Below are 15211 nucleotides of genomic sequence, written 5' to 3'. Positions count from 1 at the left end.
GAGTACTGACAGAAGAAAGGTGGTCAGGGTGATGTGAGAATAAAGGGAAAGGTCCTTAACAAAGTCAGGATCCTATAGGGTTAGGGACCCAAAGTAACTATTCTGGGATCTACATTCCATTGCTCAACCTGTTTGATCTTGACTCATTAAGCAGGCAGAAACATACTAACAAAATAAAATAACCTTTTCATGTTAATTCCTATCATTGTGTGATTCCTAATTCTCTCAAACGCTTCAATCCCACACAGGATGCTACTACCATAAGGTCCCCTATGGAAATATTATGAGATGTAAAAAAATTAATTGAAAAGCATTCCTATGGAAGAGTAACTAAAATAACTAAACACATGACAATTAACTTGATCCCTGGCCGTGCTACCCTCAACAGTACTCCTGTCCTGCAGGGCATGTAAAAAAATCTTGGTTGCTCAGCATTTCTCTTTCCATACTACTTCTGCTGGTAGTGGCAATAAGGTTCATACTCATATAACAGCTTTATCATTGTTACTAGCTGTTCTGATAGTTAAAAACATTCCTTACTTTGTTTGCACAGAGCTCATTTTTGCCTGTCAGTGTATTTCTGCTGCTATTATAAGAAAAGGCCTTATTTAAGCTGTGCTGTGAGTAGAGCTCAATAAAGAGGAACAAGAGACTATGATTTCATCATAAACACTTACATACTCTTTAGATGGGATGAGAGCCTTTAGCTGGGGTCCAGGGAAGGGAACAAACCCTCAAAGCTGGTAGGGCAGTTCCTGAAGCAGCAGATGTGGTCCCCTAAGCAGCGTGGTTGAAAGACTGAGTGACATCTATAGCTATAGACCCGGGCACTCAGCAAAGCCATGGAGCAGACTGAAGGCTGCCCAAGAGTTACATGTCCCCAGCCTAATTTCTCTATGAAACTTTTCCCTCTCCTTCTATCTCTCTCTTCTCTTGCCCTCCCTAAGAGCTATTATCTTGTTTGAAGTGCTTAGCTCACTGCATTAGCTACAAGCTTTGTCACACATTCAGCACTTCAAAATGCTTCTGCAGTAGCAATGAAAATGCTCAATTAAGTTCAGATGGGAAGAAGAGGAAGAGAGGAAAGAGGAGTTTATAAAGAATTGATTGTATTTAACATTATATAGGCATCTAATGCTGGACAGAGGAAGGGTTGTGCTCTATGGAGGCAGTACAAAGAAAATAAACAGACCAATTTTAGTTGGGAATTACTAGATCAGGACTAGCTCTCAGACGTGATCAAGATTCTTATTTCTTCTCTTTCTCTCATGGACACAGCTAGCTTCCAAAATGAGAATAAAAGGCCCATTATTGCCCACTGGTGGTGGTACTCAGACATGCCAGCAAACAGTAGAAAAGCTATTTTTCTACGTTGCTGTTATTAGACGAAATGAAGAAAGAATGCTGCTACTAAGTCACTTGTGCTCAGGCTAATGTCACAAAATTTATGGCTTTAATTTTTTTAATAACGAATCAATAGTCTTAATGTGTTTGCAGAGCCATGCATGGCAGGGATATCATCTTCAGAGACCACAAGGCCTATTAATCTAATAGGAACAAGCAGAAAAGAATACAAGCATTAAATCTAGATATAAGATTTAATAAGAGGAAAAAAAAAAAAGAAAAGAAAAACAACTGCATTTGACTATGCTTTAGTTCCTGAAAGAGCAGTTATTAATATAATGTTGGGAAAAAATACACCTATATGCAGATTTTCCTTCTGTTTCCTTCTGCAAATACTGGAGAGGTTACAGGGATCAATCTTCTTCACAAATTCCTGGAAGTTATTTATATTTTTAAAGCTTCACAAACTTTATTTACAGATTTAAAGATTATATTCAAGTACAGATTAAACCTTTGCAGCACTCCATTTATTACAACTATGTCCAGAAACTAGTTTCTTTTCCATAACCACAGTCTTACCAAAAATAAGATTATGAAGATATTAGAGATTCAACAGTCAAAAAAGCCAAACTATCTTAAATTTACTGCTTATAGGATTTAGATATTGTAACACAAAATTAATTTCATTGTTTTGCCTGTGTGCATTTTAAGTACGATCACTTATCAGAGGTTTTTACAAGTCTTGTTTCACTAAGACTCAACTATGTGATTTAAGAGATTTTAAAAACATGAAATCATGATTACACCTGAAACCCAGGATTTATACATTGGTACTGAAATGCTTGAAGTCTGAACTTTCTGTCTGACATAGTTGTTTGCTGAAAAGCTGCCACAGAAAGAGACCTGGGGGTCCTGGTCGATGGTGAGTTGGCCATGAGCCAGCAGTGCCCTGGCAGCCAGGAGGGCCAGCCCTGTCCTGGGGACATCAGGGACAGCATGGCCAGCTGGGCAAGGGAGGGCATTGTCCTGCTCTGCTCTGCTCTGCTCTGCACTGGGGCAGACTCACCTCGAGTGCTGGGGGCAGTTTTGGGTGCTACAGTACCAGAAAGATATTGAACTGTTAACGAGTGTCTAAAGGAGGGCGACAAAGATGCTGAAGGGCCTTGAGGAGAAGCCCTGTGAGGAGTTGCTGGGGTCACTTGGTGTGCTCAGCCTGGAGAGAAGGAGGGGAGACCTCATTGCAGCTCTCTTGTGAGGGTAAGAGGAGGGGCAGGCACTGATCTCCTCTCTCTGGTGATTGGTGACAGGACCTGAGGGAATGGCCCAAACCTGTATCAGGGGATGTTCAGGTTGGACATTAGAAAAAGGTTGGACATTCTTCACCCAGAGGGTGGCTGGGCACTGGAACAGGCTCCTCAGGGAAGTGGTCACAGCACCAAATCTGGCAAAGTTCAAGAAGCGTTTGGACAATACTCTGGGGCAAATGGTGTGGCTTTTGGGAGTGGTTCTGTGCAGGGGGAGATTGGATTCAGTGATTCTTTTGGATTCAGCGATCCTTTTGGGCTCTTTCCAAGTCAGGTGATTGTGTCATTCTGTGATTCCACGATATACAAACAAAAATGTACATACACAAGATGAAGTTCTAAATTAATTAATTAGTTAATTAATATATATCTTCTCTTTCAAATTTTTTTTTGTTTTAAAAAGCCTGTAGTTAGAAAGTAAAAATCATCCTCTTATTGAATTCTGATCAGGTTTTAGTATTAATTTTTCCCTGAATATTTAATGTTTTCAGTTTCTGAGAGAAAATCATGAACCGTGGTTTATCATCCCTTCACATTCTAGGGAAGGGTTCTGGGACACTGCAATAGGGACTCCATTTCATTTTTAACATATTTTTACAATCAGGTACTTTAATCTGAAAATGTAACCTTCCCATTTAATATATTGGATCTGTCCAAGTTTTTAATCAATACAAATACATTCTCTGAAAAATCCTACTAGGAATTATGAAACACAATTTCCATAGACTGGAATTACAGGGTTTATGAGCAAAGTTCTGCTCGGGAAGGACTTTCAGAAATAGCCCTCAAGGAGAGACATTTCAGCACTGAGTTGCACTGCTCAGAAAAGCCCTTTGTGACCAACTAAAATTGCAATTCTTTTCTTGTAAGACTTAACAACGGTATTATGTTCCAAGAGGCAATCATTCAAGTACAGACAATTTAAACAGAGAGCTTTAAAGTGAAAAGGCTATGGAAGAATAAGGCCTGTAAAATGAAGGTGAAACAGCTAAGTAGGGAACTTGATATTTCCAGGACCAGCAATAAAGTATCTTATTTTCCTTTTGGCCCTGGTCCCCTTCATGATATTTGTGGCCAAGCAGAGTGCCCATCACATACCCCTTTGCTTTCATTCTCTTGGTTTGAGGTAGTGAGGCATACCTGGGGAAAGTGTATCCATATAAGAATAAAAACCCCAAAACATTATTTTTGTCAGTCTCAGCAGGAGAAAGCAAAATATAACAACACAAACAAAGGCTAAAGATGGGCAGAACATTTTGCATGAGTTTCCTATCATTCCAAGAGTTGGGTTAAGAAATTACAACATTGGGGCACCCAGGATTAACTATTTTTCCAGTAGTGTATAAAGGGGCTTGGGGAGTGAGGCAAAATAAGTGTCAGTCCAGAGAAACCCAAGTTAGCAAGTGCTTTTGGAATTATCTTCCCCAAATACCCGTCAGGGTCCAATGGTCTTCCCAACACTATCACAAGCTAGCTCCTAAATTACCCCTCTTGCTCCACTGTCACTGTCATGGTGTCTCCATTCAAATCCTTGTCATTACAATGATCCTGCTCTGCTCATCTTCTCCAGTCATTCTTTAGGGATTTTCTATGAAGAAAGAGTAGTAAAGAAGATCCATCCCCTAAACTTTTAGATTAACAGGAAACCACTGCTGGTCAGTCTCCCTCTCTGCTTCCTCTTCCTGTGCCCCCTGGAACATCCCCACCTCCAGCTGCTGCAGGGTCAGCCTGGTCAAGGAGAATGACCAAGCACATCAACAGAGCACACCAAGTGTGAGCAGGAACGCTGCTTTACATTTAGGAAGACCAAAACAGTATGTGAAACAAGTGACCTGGACTGTCCCAAAGATGATCTATAAACAGAATCCTGCAAACTGATTACCACTATCTTGTAAAACTTTTCATCAGACGGATTTTATCCAGACTTCCACTAAAGCTTTGCACACCTGCAGTTGTCTAAAAGTCTGTGATTTTCTTTACTCAGCAAGACTTGTGAGTAGTGAACCCTTAGATATAAAATGACTTTAACAGTTCTCTAATTATCAGCTTCCTTTGAATTCCATATGATCAAAAAGAATGTAGCACCATCCCATTATCATTTACCTTAGTGACACTCTGTGAGTGTACAACAATTAGAAATCTTCTCTGATAATGAAATTGTCAACGTTTGATACTAAAATTCACCATACATTATCTTCCATAGTGCTCTACACCCACAGGCCTTTGAGTCTGTACCACAGGTTGCTCTGTGTGTGTGTGATTTATAATACAAGTATTATCCATAATTAAAACATGATAAACAAGAATTGGAAATTAGAGGAACCTTAAGAAATTTTTCACCCTATCTGAACAAAATGACTAAACTGCATGTGACAAGCTTGTAAATTAAAAATCTGAAAATGAAAAAAACTTTATGACAAGTGTGTCATATGTAAGTCAAGTGGCATATAATTTGATATGCAGTCATTTTAGTATGGTTTACTTGTTGATGGCTCATAAAGACTTTTTATCTTGAAAAGCTTTCTGACTTTGACATTTTCTCTAGAGTGGCTATGAAAGGAAGTGTTGAAACTTTGGCACTAAAGACTTGCAAAAACTACTTGACAGAAATTGCATAAACTACCCTAGAAGATGCTTACAGGCATTACATTTGGAAGTGGTAAAAACAATTAATTTCTGAAAACAAGCTTTCTTTCATTGGACAGGAAGTCTTGCTTTAATTATTTTTGTTTCAGTTTATTACATAAGTAATTTGCCTTTTCCTTGTAAAAGAATGATTACTCAGCTTAGGCAGTGAACTGATGAAAAATTTTATTGTGTGTACATGGCGAGGTTTTGGTAGTGGTGGAGCTGCAGGGGTGGGCCCTGGAAGAAGAGATAAGGAGATTCCTGTGTGTTGGCTGTAACCATTCCTAAATAGACTCCCCCCTGGTCAGAGCTGAGCCTATCAGTAATGGTGGTGACAGCTCTGAGCATGTTCAGAAAGGGTAAAACTACCACATAGCAGCTGTGAGGGAGAAGAAGGCAAAAAAGTGAAAAAAAAAAAACTCTTCAGAAACCCAGGTCTGTGAAGGAGTGGGAGTAGGTGCTTCAGGCGCTGGAGCAGAGATTCCCCTGCAACCCAGGACAGGACTGTGAGAAAAATCATTCACCTGCAGTTCATGGAGGACCATGATGGAGCAGACAGCCACCCTGTAGCCCATAGGGAACCACATGCCTGAGCAGCTGGATGTGCCATGAAGGAAGATGCAGCCCATGGAGAGGAGCCCGCACTGGAGCAGGTTCCTGGCAGGACCTGCTGCCCAAGGGGGAGCCCACATGCGGCAGCAGTCCATTCCCAAAGAACTGTACCCCATGGGAGGAGCCCCATGTAGAGCAGGGGAAGGAGATGCAGTGGCAAAGTGTTATGAGCTGACCACAATCCTTATTCCCCATTCCTTAGGCAGTGCTTGAGGGTAAGAAGTAGAAGAGTTGGGAATGAAGGAATTAGAACCCAGGGGAAGGTAGGAGGGGACTGTTTTTTTGTTTTTTTTCCTTACTACCCTACTCTAATTTTGATTGTCAATAAAATAAATTAATCTTCCCTAAGTCTAGTGTTTTTCCTGTGATGATAATTGGTGAATAATCTCCCTGTTGTTCTCCTGTTTCACAAGCTTTTACATTGTATTTTCTCTCCCTGCCCTGCTGAGGAGGACTGAGCAAACAGCTTGGTGGGCACTTGGCAGACAGCCAAGGTCAGGCCATTACAGCAGTATAAAGCTGAGGCATATTAATCTCTAGTTTGATACTTGAGAGTGATCTCACCTATCTCTTCTGCTTTTTCTCAATTCAGTATGCATAAATATACAGAATTAAATTGTCACTGCCTCAGACAAAGAACATTTCAGCAGACAGAAGAAATCCAGGCAGAAGAGTAGGCGTAGAAAAGATGTAGATCCTAGTTTTAGCAATTCTTTCCAACTTTCCTCCTTTCCTCTTCATCTGTCCTCTCTGACATATTTCTCTACACTTCCTGTCCTCCAGCCCATCTCTAGAATAGAAGCACTTCTTTCCCTATCTCTGTCCCTGCCACCTTGTTTGTCCCTTCAAGTGCAGAAGGAGCTCTTGGTCATTCAGGGACAAGAAGAAAGAAAAGGCAGCAGGACAAAACTCCCGAGGGCCAAGCTAAAAGAAAAAAAGCCTTGGTAAATGACTCTTCTTGAGTTTCCCTCCAGATCTGTTTGTGACAAACACAGAAGCCTTGAAAAAATCACGGTAGGTCCCCCTACTGTGCAGGTGTACTGAACTACAACCTCAAGATGATAGGATATTATCATTAAAGGCATCAATATAAAACAGCATAATATCATCTCAGGTTAGATCAGCACTATCTCACAGACACACCTGCACCCAGTCTGCCTCAAAACTTTTCTTGAGCAAAGGAATGCCCTTTAATGCCTCAATGTGAAATGTCATGCCCAAGTTTTTGTTTCTATCTAACCAGTGCAATTGACTCACTCTGAATGCTTAAGAAATAAATTTGAATTGTATTTATAACTCTGCTCAAAGAAACTATGCATTTAAATATGTAAAAATTTTCTATGTAAACCAGTCCTAGATTTTATAGCTTTATTTCACAGGAAAATATTTACCAACTTCTGGCTGTCTTAATCCCCTTTTCAGTCTCCTTGCAGCTCTGGAACCACACTATGATCCCACCAAGCTCTGCTTCCAGCACTGGCCACTGACACTGTTCTAAAGAATTGTACATTACAGCCATTACAGTACAGAACTGTACAGTCATTGGTGTGCCCTACATTAAACCAGTTTTCACACTGAATAGAACATAATGTTGTGCATGGTCATCTTTGATCACTGCAGCCTGTTCCAACTCCTCTGTGCTCATGGCTGTATAGTGAAATCCTACTTTAGTCATCATTCTCATCCAATAAATCCATACCACCTCTTCACTCTCCACCTGAGTGTATGAAGCCCTTCATAGAAGCCCTGATGAAACCTTACATCTAAATTTTCCATTTAGTAGAGGAAACTGCTGGAAAGCACTTATAAGTGATTATGTAAGTTGTCAATATCTGCAATGTCATCAATCTGAGCAGAAAAATTGGGAATGTTTTCCTCAGTCTCGCCATAACTGTGATTAGGTAGCAAAAGTTCTCAGATATATAAAATGAAAGCAAAGTATACTGTAATATAAAACATTCATGACATGAGAAATAGTGAAGAATTGTACCACCTACTGACAGAATTACATGTATGCAGAAACATCTTACTTCTTTTCCTCTTCTCAAAAATGCAGTTGCTGTGCTAATGTGTATGTGAGTCATGCTATGAACTCAAGGAAATGATGGGGCAAAAAAGTGACACATACACTGATTCCTGACACTGAATAAATAAGAAATTTAGTTTATCAAAATTCTTATGATGTCTCTGCCAGAAACTTCAGCCTTGAGTGATCAAAATCGTTAGGGCTATTCTTTCACAAACGACACACATAGAAAAAACAAACCTTTCCAACTAATTTCACTACCTTCATGTCTCTCCTGGTGTCTACATTTTTCTTGAGTTATTTCAACTATGTATTTCAGCTGTAGCAATTTGCTTTTTCATAGATAATATGCTTTCATTTTTCTCTAGTAGTTTTTTGGGATGTTTTGGCTTTTGAGTTTTTTTGTTTTTTTTATTTTCTGTGATGTAGTGTTGGGCTTTCTTTTTAAATAATCCTGTGCTTTGCAACAGCAGAATGGCATGTATGTGTTTTTGCAAAGTATACAGCAGCATTGGTCTCTACCACTGTCTGTTTTTTTATAAACTTTATGTAACAGCAGTGTTCTATCACTATTTATGATTTGAGATTAGTAACAGTTATTATATTAAAGTGTAAGTTTGGTTGCATTTATGTGTCCAGAATGAAAATAAAATTGGATTGAAATCTGATCCCAGATTCTTTATGCCTCCAACCTGAATAATTTTTGTGTGTTTTTTGTGATATTCTTCATCTAATTTTAGTATCACTGAAAATCTTAGTTAATTTTCAAAGTGAGATATTAAATGTAGTATATTAACAGTGCCATTAAAGTCTAACAGTGCTGAAAAAAAAAGGAGGATTAATAACAGTTTTAAAAATTAAAAAAAAAGCAGTAAGAAGCAGAGAGTACTGAACTGGAAACTGATATGATTGATCCTCAGCCCAGAATCCTGTCTGTGGGACTTGAATTAGCCCTTTTAGAAATGAAAAATGGATCACTTTTCCCTTTCCTTTTAGTATTACCATGGTAGTTTGCTGTATTCTAATGTATAAAAACACAGAGAAATTACTTTAAAAGAGTGACATTTGGAATCTTTCACCCCTCACAGTTGTGGGTTTTGAACTGACTTCTTCCAGCTCCCAAAAGAGATTTTATCCAATGAGTTGTGGGTGCATATAGCCCTCTTGTTCAGCAAGGGAAAAGAGGAAGTGACAGTTTGAGCTCAATGCTTATAGTGAATCCTACACTTTGCTTCCAGTACCCTTTGTGCATTTTATTCAGGTGATTTCAGGTAGCACACAAGAGAAGGGCTCTTTAAAAAGTATTTAAAAAAAGAAAAAAAGAAAAATCTACAGAAAGCATGTCAGTGCTAGACCCAGCTAGACCTAGGGCAAGCTAGACCCAGCTTCTAAGACTGACTATTTCTGAGAGTAAAAGCTCTAACCTCTTCTACCCTCCAACTAGTGGTCCAGACAAAGAGGATTGTAGACACTGTGGTCTGCTAAACTCTCTTCTAAAAGTCAGGGTTAAGTATGCTTATCAAGAGAAGAGAAGAAAATGGAGGGTGCCACAGTCCTTCCAGCCAAAGGTACTTCTGGGCTTGTGCTCATACAATTTTCAGGCACTGAAGAGCTGACCATGCAGTCTTGGCATATACATACAGCTGAGGATTTCCACAAGGCATTGGGAGGGAGGAGTCTGAGATGTGAAACCTGTTTCCACTGTAATCCTAGGCAATTTTTTAAGGAGTTTAATGGAACTCGTTCAGAAACATCAGGAGCCAAAAGAGTCATGGTAAACATTGTCTTAGAAAGAGAAAAAAAAGTTCTGAATTTTTGGGAGCGTTTTATTATTATTATTATTATTATTATTACTACTACTACTACTATTACTATTACTATTATTACTATTATTACTATTATTACTATTATTACTATTATTATTATTATTAAAATAAACAGAACTGCTATGAAAAAGAAAAATTGTTTTCCCACAATCAAAGATTAGCACAAAGATTTATTTTCTTCTGTTCTCTGGACCCTTCAAGAATCAGATAAGTTTAGGTCTTCTAGCTGGTTAAGTCTATTTCCTCTAGGTTTCTTCCTATGGTGTTGTGAAACTTGCTGTACAAGCGCTTTCTCATAAAGTTCACCTGCTGTTTCAGGCAAAAAAAAAGGATAAAAACAAAGAACCAAAAAGTTATATTTGCTGCAGTACCTTAGGATTCTAGGTCTGAATATCCACACCATGTCTTTACTAGTAGTGAAGCTCACACTGGTTGTTGGGTGAACATCACTGATTCAGAGATAGCTAAAAGCTGAGAGATCTCTCATCATCACTGCCAGGTGATGCCCTGATGTGCACCTTAAGCCTAATTGCATTTTCCCATCCAATAAAAGCCTCTGTTCTACAATAAAATTCACTTATAGTCCAATATTCAGATAGAAAAGTAGTCTTTAATCCATATTTTCTAATCTCTGTATATACATACATTGGAAAGATGTTCAACTCTAGGATAATTAGAAAAATAAAATATTCTGTGTTTGTCTGACTTGTAATAAGGACAAAAGAATGGTGCAAAGCGCCCCTCCTCCCCATATTCTTACATAAATGATCTTTGCAGAGATTCTCCATGTGCAAATGGAAGTCTTCAAAGTCTGTGTTGCCTTTTTTCTAAAGAAAGAGTAGTTGCAGAGAGCAGCTTGGTCAGTCACAGCGTGATACAATCTCAGTGCATAAGCATTTATGCATTGTTTCATCCAAATTGCTTTTATTACCTTGTTCTGTCCTTTTCATTTCATCTACACCCTCTCTGCTATGAAAACAAGATGTGAATAATGTCTGTGGTAAACACTGTACATGTCTTACACATCTTCCTCTCCATCTCTTCTTAACATATATTTACTTGTCATTTCTTTCAAGATGACCTGTATTAGTCAACTTAAGGCTGTTTCAGAATGGCAGAATGAGAGAGTATATGCACTTCTTGCTTGAATTATTATAAATAAACAAAGAAGAAAACCTGGACTATATTCTGCCAACAGTTTTAGTTGTTAAGCCACAGTCAAGTAATGAAGAAGATATTAAAAAAAAAAGTTGCCTTACGTATATTTTTTCCTGTACTCTACTCCTCATCATTCATACATTCATAGCAGGAAGATATTTTATATATGGAAAGATAATATTTGATTGTTTGCTGTAGATGTTTGAATATGTATAAAGATTAATTTGTATTTAAGTAAAACGTCCATAGCTATGTCACACACTAAGTTTACAGTAATTTTGATTCATTTTGTTTCCTTTGACAGTGTAGTTGTATCATCTAGTCACAACAGACAGAAAGAAACTTTACAAGCACCATTAGCTTTTAATTTTTTTTAAAGTTATTGCTCCGACTATGTCATTCAGATAGACATAGAACATAAATCAAGCATTTCTTGTATCTCAAGCTTCTAACCCTTTTTCAGAAATTAGTGGTTTAGGGCACTCAAAGAATCACTGTCAAATGTATTAACAAAACCAGTTTTCATATAAATTTGTGAAGGTGCGACTTAATACAGTTCAATGTCAAGGTTCACTCTATTACTCACTACATAGATGAAACATACAAAGGAAAATTGAGTGGGAATCAAGCCAGAAGGGTTTACAGAGAGACCAGAGATGTAAAAGAGTGAAGGACAGCCTCATATTGGAGTCATGACTTTCACAGTAGAAACCCTTGTTTTCTAAACTTGTGATAGAACTTAGGTATGGACAAATCCAATCTTAGTGTCTGACTTTTTCAATAGTTTGTAACCAAAGGATTTAGCAGCTCTTAATCATTGACAAACTTAACAGAGTGAGTCCATGGGTGTCACTACAATTATAGATCCAAGATGGCAATATTTATACTATACTAGATATAGGATATTTCAATCAATTCACACATACACGCACATAAACACAAACAGATATATATATATGTCTGTATATGGATAATACAAAGGTACCTGTTAAAAAGTTCCCCTTGAGTACTGTGCAATACTCATTTCAAATTTCTTGATATTTCTCAACACGTGAGCGTTAATTTTTGAGGAGTGGGGGTATCAACCAGCCCCCATATTTGGTTTCCAGTGGTGGTTCTGTGAGTACTGTGAACCTGGCAGTTCCAGGGGTCTGACAGGTGTCCCACTCCAGGGGAGACATTGGCACAGCCTGCTGTGGTCCAGTGTCCGGGCCGGCTGCTGTCTGTCTCTGCCCAGACAAGGGTGAGATGGGTTCGCTCCCCGGGCTCCAAAAGACAAGGCTGGACTCTCAGGTTCGGTCTTCAAGGTTGTTTATTATTTCTTATCTACAAAGTTTTCTTTTTGCCCAGCCACGGTCTGACCAGCAAGGCAGCCAAAGGCACTCTGACTGCCCACAGGGTGGTCGCATCTTTTTATAACAAAGACTATGTGAATTATATTTATCTTTTGTCCCCAATACTTATCATTTTTATTACCAAGTGTACCTTTACTAATAACCTATCAAAAATACCTACGTCACACAGAAAATGGAAGACGTGAAGAAGGAAAAGGAGCCACGAGGGAGGCCCCAACTCCCTCCATCTTGTCTTTACAACCCCCCTTTACCAAAATCTTGAAATCTGTGTTTTGCCCTGTAATTATATTGTTTCTATACCCTTTAAACCCCAGTGATTCTCATATCCCCATATACAGGTGGTACATCTCTCGAAGGGTCAAAATTGAGCCACCAGGTCTTTTGGAAACATTCCAAGGCTCCCAAGCCCCCCAAGGGTTCTCTCGGTAGCTCTGGACGTCAGGAGCGATGCGCTGAGTTCCCACAGTCCAGGAGAGCTCAAAGGGCCTCGCTTGAGACCATTGTTTAAATTGCAAAGTGACTGATTTTAGTCACAGAATTAGCTGAGTGGGAAGGGATCCACAAGGATCACGGAGTCCAACTCCAGACCTGCACAGCACCATCCACCTGTCAGTTTCTGTCGTGACTGCAGCCTGGGTTGGTAGTTTTAAGAAATCCAGTAACAATATCACTATTCCAACTGGAATACAATTAAGGTAAGTGGTGTTCAAAGGTGGATGGGGATCACAGATCTGACCTGTTCCCCACCTTGGCCAGGCAACAAAAGCCCCTGCTATAGGCAGTACTGCCCCTCGCCATGGCCATGAAAGAGTTCCTGGTATGGCCAAGGGACATTTTACTGCTCAAATCATTATGCAAAGGCCAAGACCTGACAGCAATTCCTGAGATGATAGAAGGTCCCAAGGAAGCAGGGGGAGGATACACCACCACACCCTTCTAAGCTTACTTAAAATGCTTTGTACTTCAGATGAAAATCCCTATGGACTTCTTATTTCACCGAGTATCACTTACTTTTCAAACAATTACCAACAGAGAGACAGAGCTTCCAGATTCCTAGGCAAAAGTAAAAAAAAAAAAAAATTACTAAATTATTAAAGTTATGGAAAGAAATTATTTATTGAAAGTAGTTGAATGTAACAATTTAAATTCCTGCACACATTGTTTTTACAATTATGATTTCCCTTTTGCCTAGATAATAATTAAAGAGACACAAACTGTGGGTAAGACTAGATGACCTTTAAAGGTCCCTTACAATCCAAACTATTCTATAATTCTCTGAAGTCTGTTATCTCATGTACACAATGGATCAGCCTCTACACAGTGGAATGGCTGTACCAAGATTTTTCATTAATCATTTTAACCTTCATTTTGCAAAGAAAAATACTAGCTTTGTGCCTATTGAGAGATAAATCACTTCCAACAAATGACAGAAGCTAAGTGATGGTATCCAAAGCACTTGCATGTAAAGACAAATTTCAAAGCTATAATGATTTTCATATTTTGTGATCTCCATATATAGTTACACTTTGATGCACACAGTCACACTTGGTTTCTCCTCTTCATCAGATTTTTTCTTCATTTTCTTTAACAAGGACAGCAATCAACTGACATGGTAATTTTTTTTCATTAAAACTAAGCAGTTTTTTTATTTTCAGTTGTTCAGATGAGTTAGGAATCTCTTTGTCATTTTTAATCTATATTACAAGTAGATTGAATATCCAAATTATGTTGCTTGGTTCAAATGTTGCATAACATATTATTTGTCCTGGTCTAGATAAAAGCCTGGTAAATAACTTTAAAACTGTATGGGTTCAAATCAGTTTGATGTTTCTAGCTACCACACATATTTCAATATTATATCTAGTCCATCTATGCATAATATGCCTTGTCATTCTGTTAAGGAGAGTAGTGCTTAACACTAAACTGTATTTTGTTAAACATACTGTAGTTGATTTTTGCTAGTTTTACAGACTGTAATGCAGTACATAATATGGAAATAAATATTGCCAGTTATATTTTTGATCTGAATTATCAATTCATTCTTTCATGCCTATTGAAACTTACGGGTCAGTAATAACAGTACATGTTATTTCCCATATATGATATTTATTAATTGCTAATAAAATTAATAAATAATTTCTACAGAGAAAAAATAAGACTGTTTTGGCTGGTTTTATTGTTATTTCAGAGGCAAATTAAATCTTTTTGATTACTTTTCCATGCCATATTTTATAATCTTTTCAGTGGAATAAACTGGAGAAAAACTTCAAGCCTTGTGTGGTATCTGGTTTTCCATTCCAGAAGAGCACGTGCCTCCAGTAGGTTTCATATAATCTCTCAGCCTCTTAAAATAGCCTAGATCTTTTCACAGAATCAGAGAATGTTTGAGGCTGGAAGGGCCTTCCATAGCTCATTTTGTCTAAACAGCCTGCAAGGCCATCCAGAGTCTATTGCCTGTCTCTGGGCACCACTAGAGCCTGGCTCTGTGCTCCTTAAACCCCCTTCAGGTACGTGTACACACATCCCTGTGAGCCTTCTTTTCTCCAGGCTAAGCAGTCAGAGATCTCTTCTCATGGGAGAGGTGCCTTAGTCCCTTCATCCCTTCACATGACCCTTTGCTGGAGTTCCTCCAGTGGCTCCATGTGCCTCTTGTGCTGTGGAGCTGAGAGCTCAGCACAAGTACTCAGTACTGGCCTCACCACGGCTGGGTGGAAAGGAAGAACCTTGCTCTGATGGTAACATATCTCCTAATTCAGTCCAGGATACCACTGGTCTTTGTTATTGCCTCACGTGTAAGAGGTGTCCATGAGGACCCTCAGATCCTTTTCTGCAAAGCTGCTTTCCATGTTTGCCTTTCCTGTTCTTGAGCCTGGAGTTTTTCTGTTCCAGTATTGACCCCTGCTGTATAACGCCGCAGGTACCGATAACATTTTGCACTGCCAGTCCCCCCACTCTGTG

The sequence above is a fragment of the Fringilla coelebs genome (genome assembly GCF_963513975.1).
Source record: "Fringilla coelebs genome assembly, chromosome: 2".
NCBI lineage: Eukaryota > Metazoa > Chordata > Aves > Passeriformes > Fringillidae > Fringilla > Fringilla coelebs.
This window is presented reverse-complemented; position numbering follows the sequence as displayed.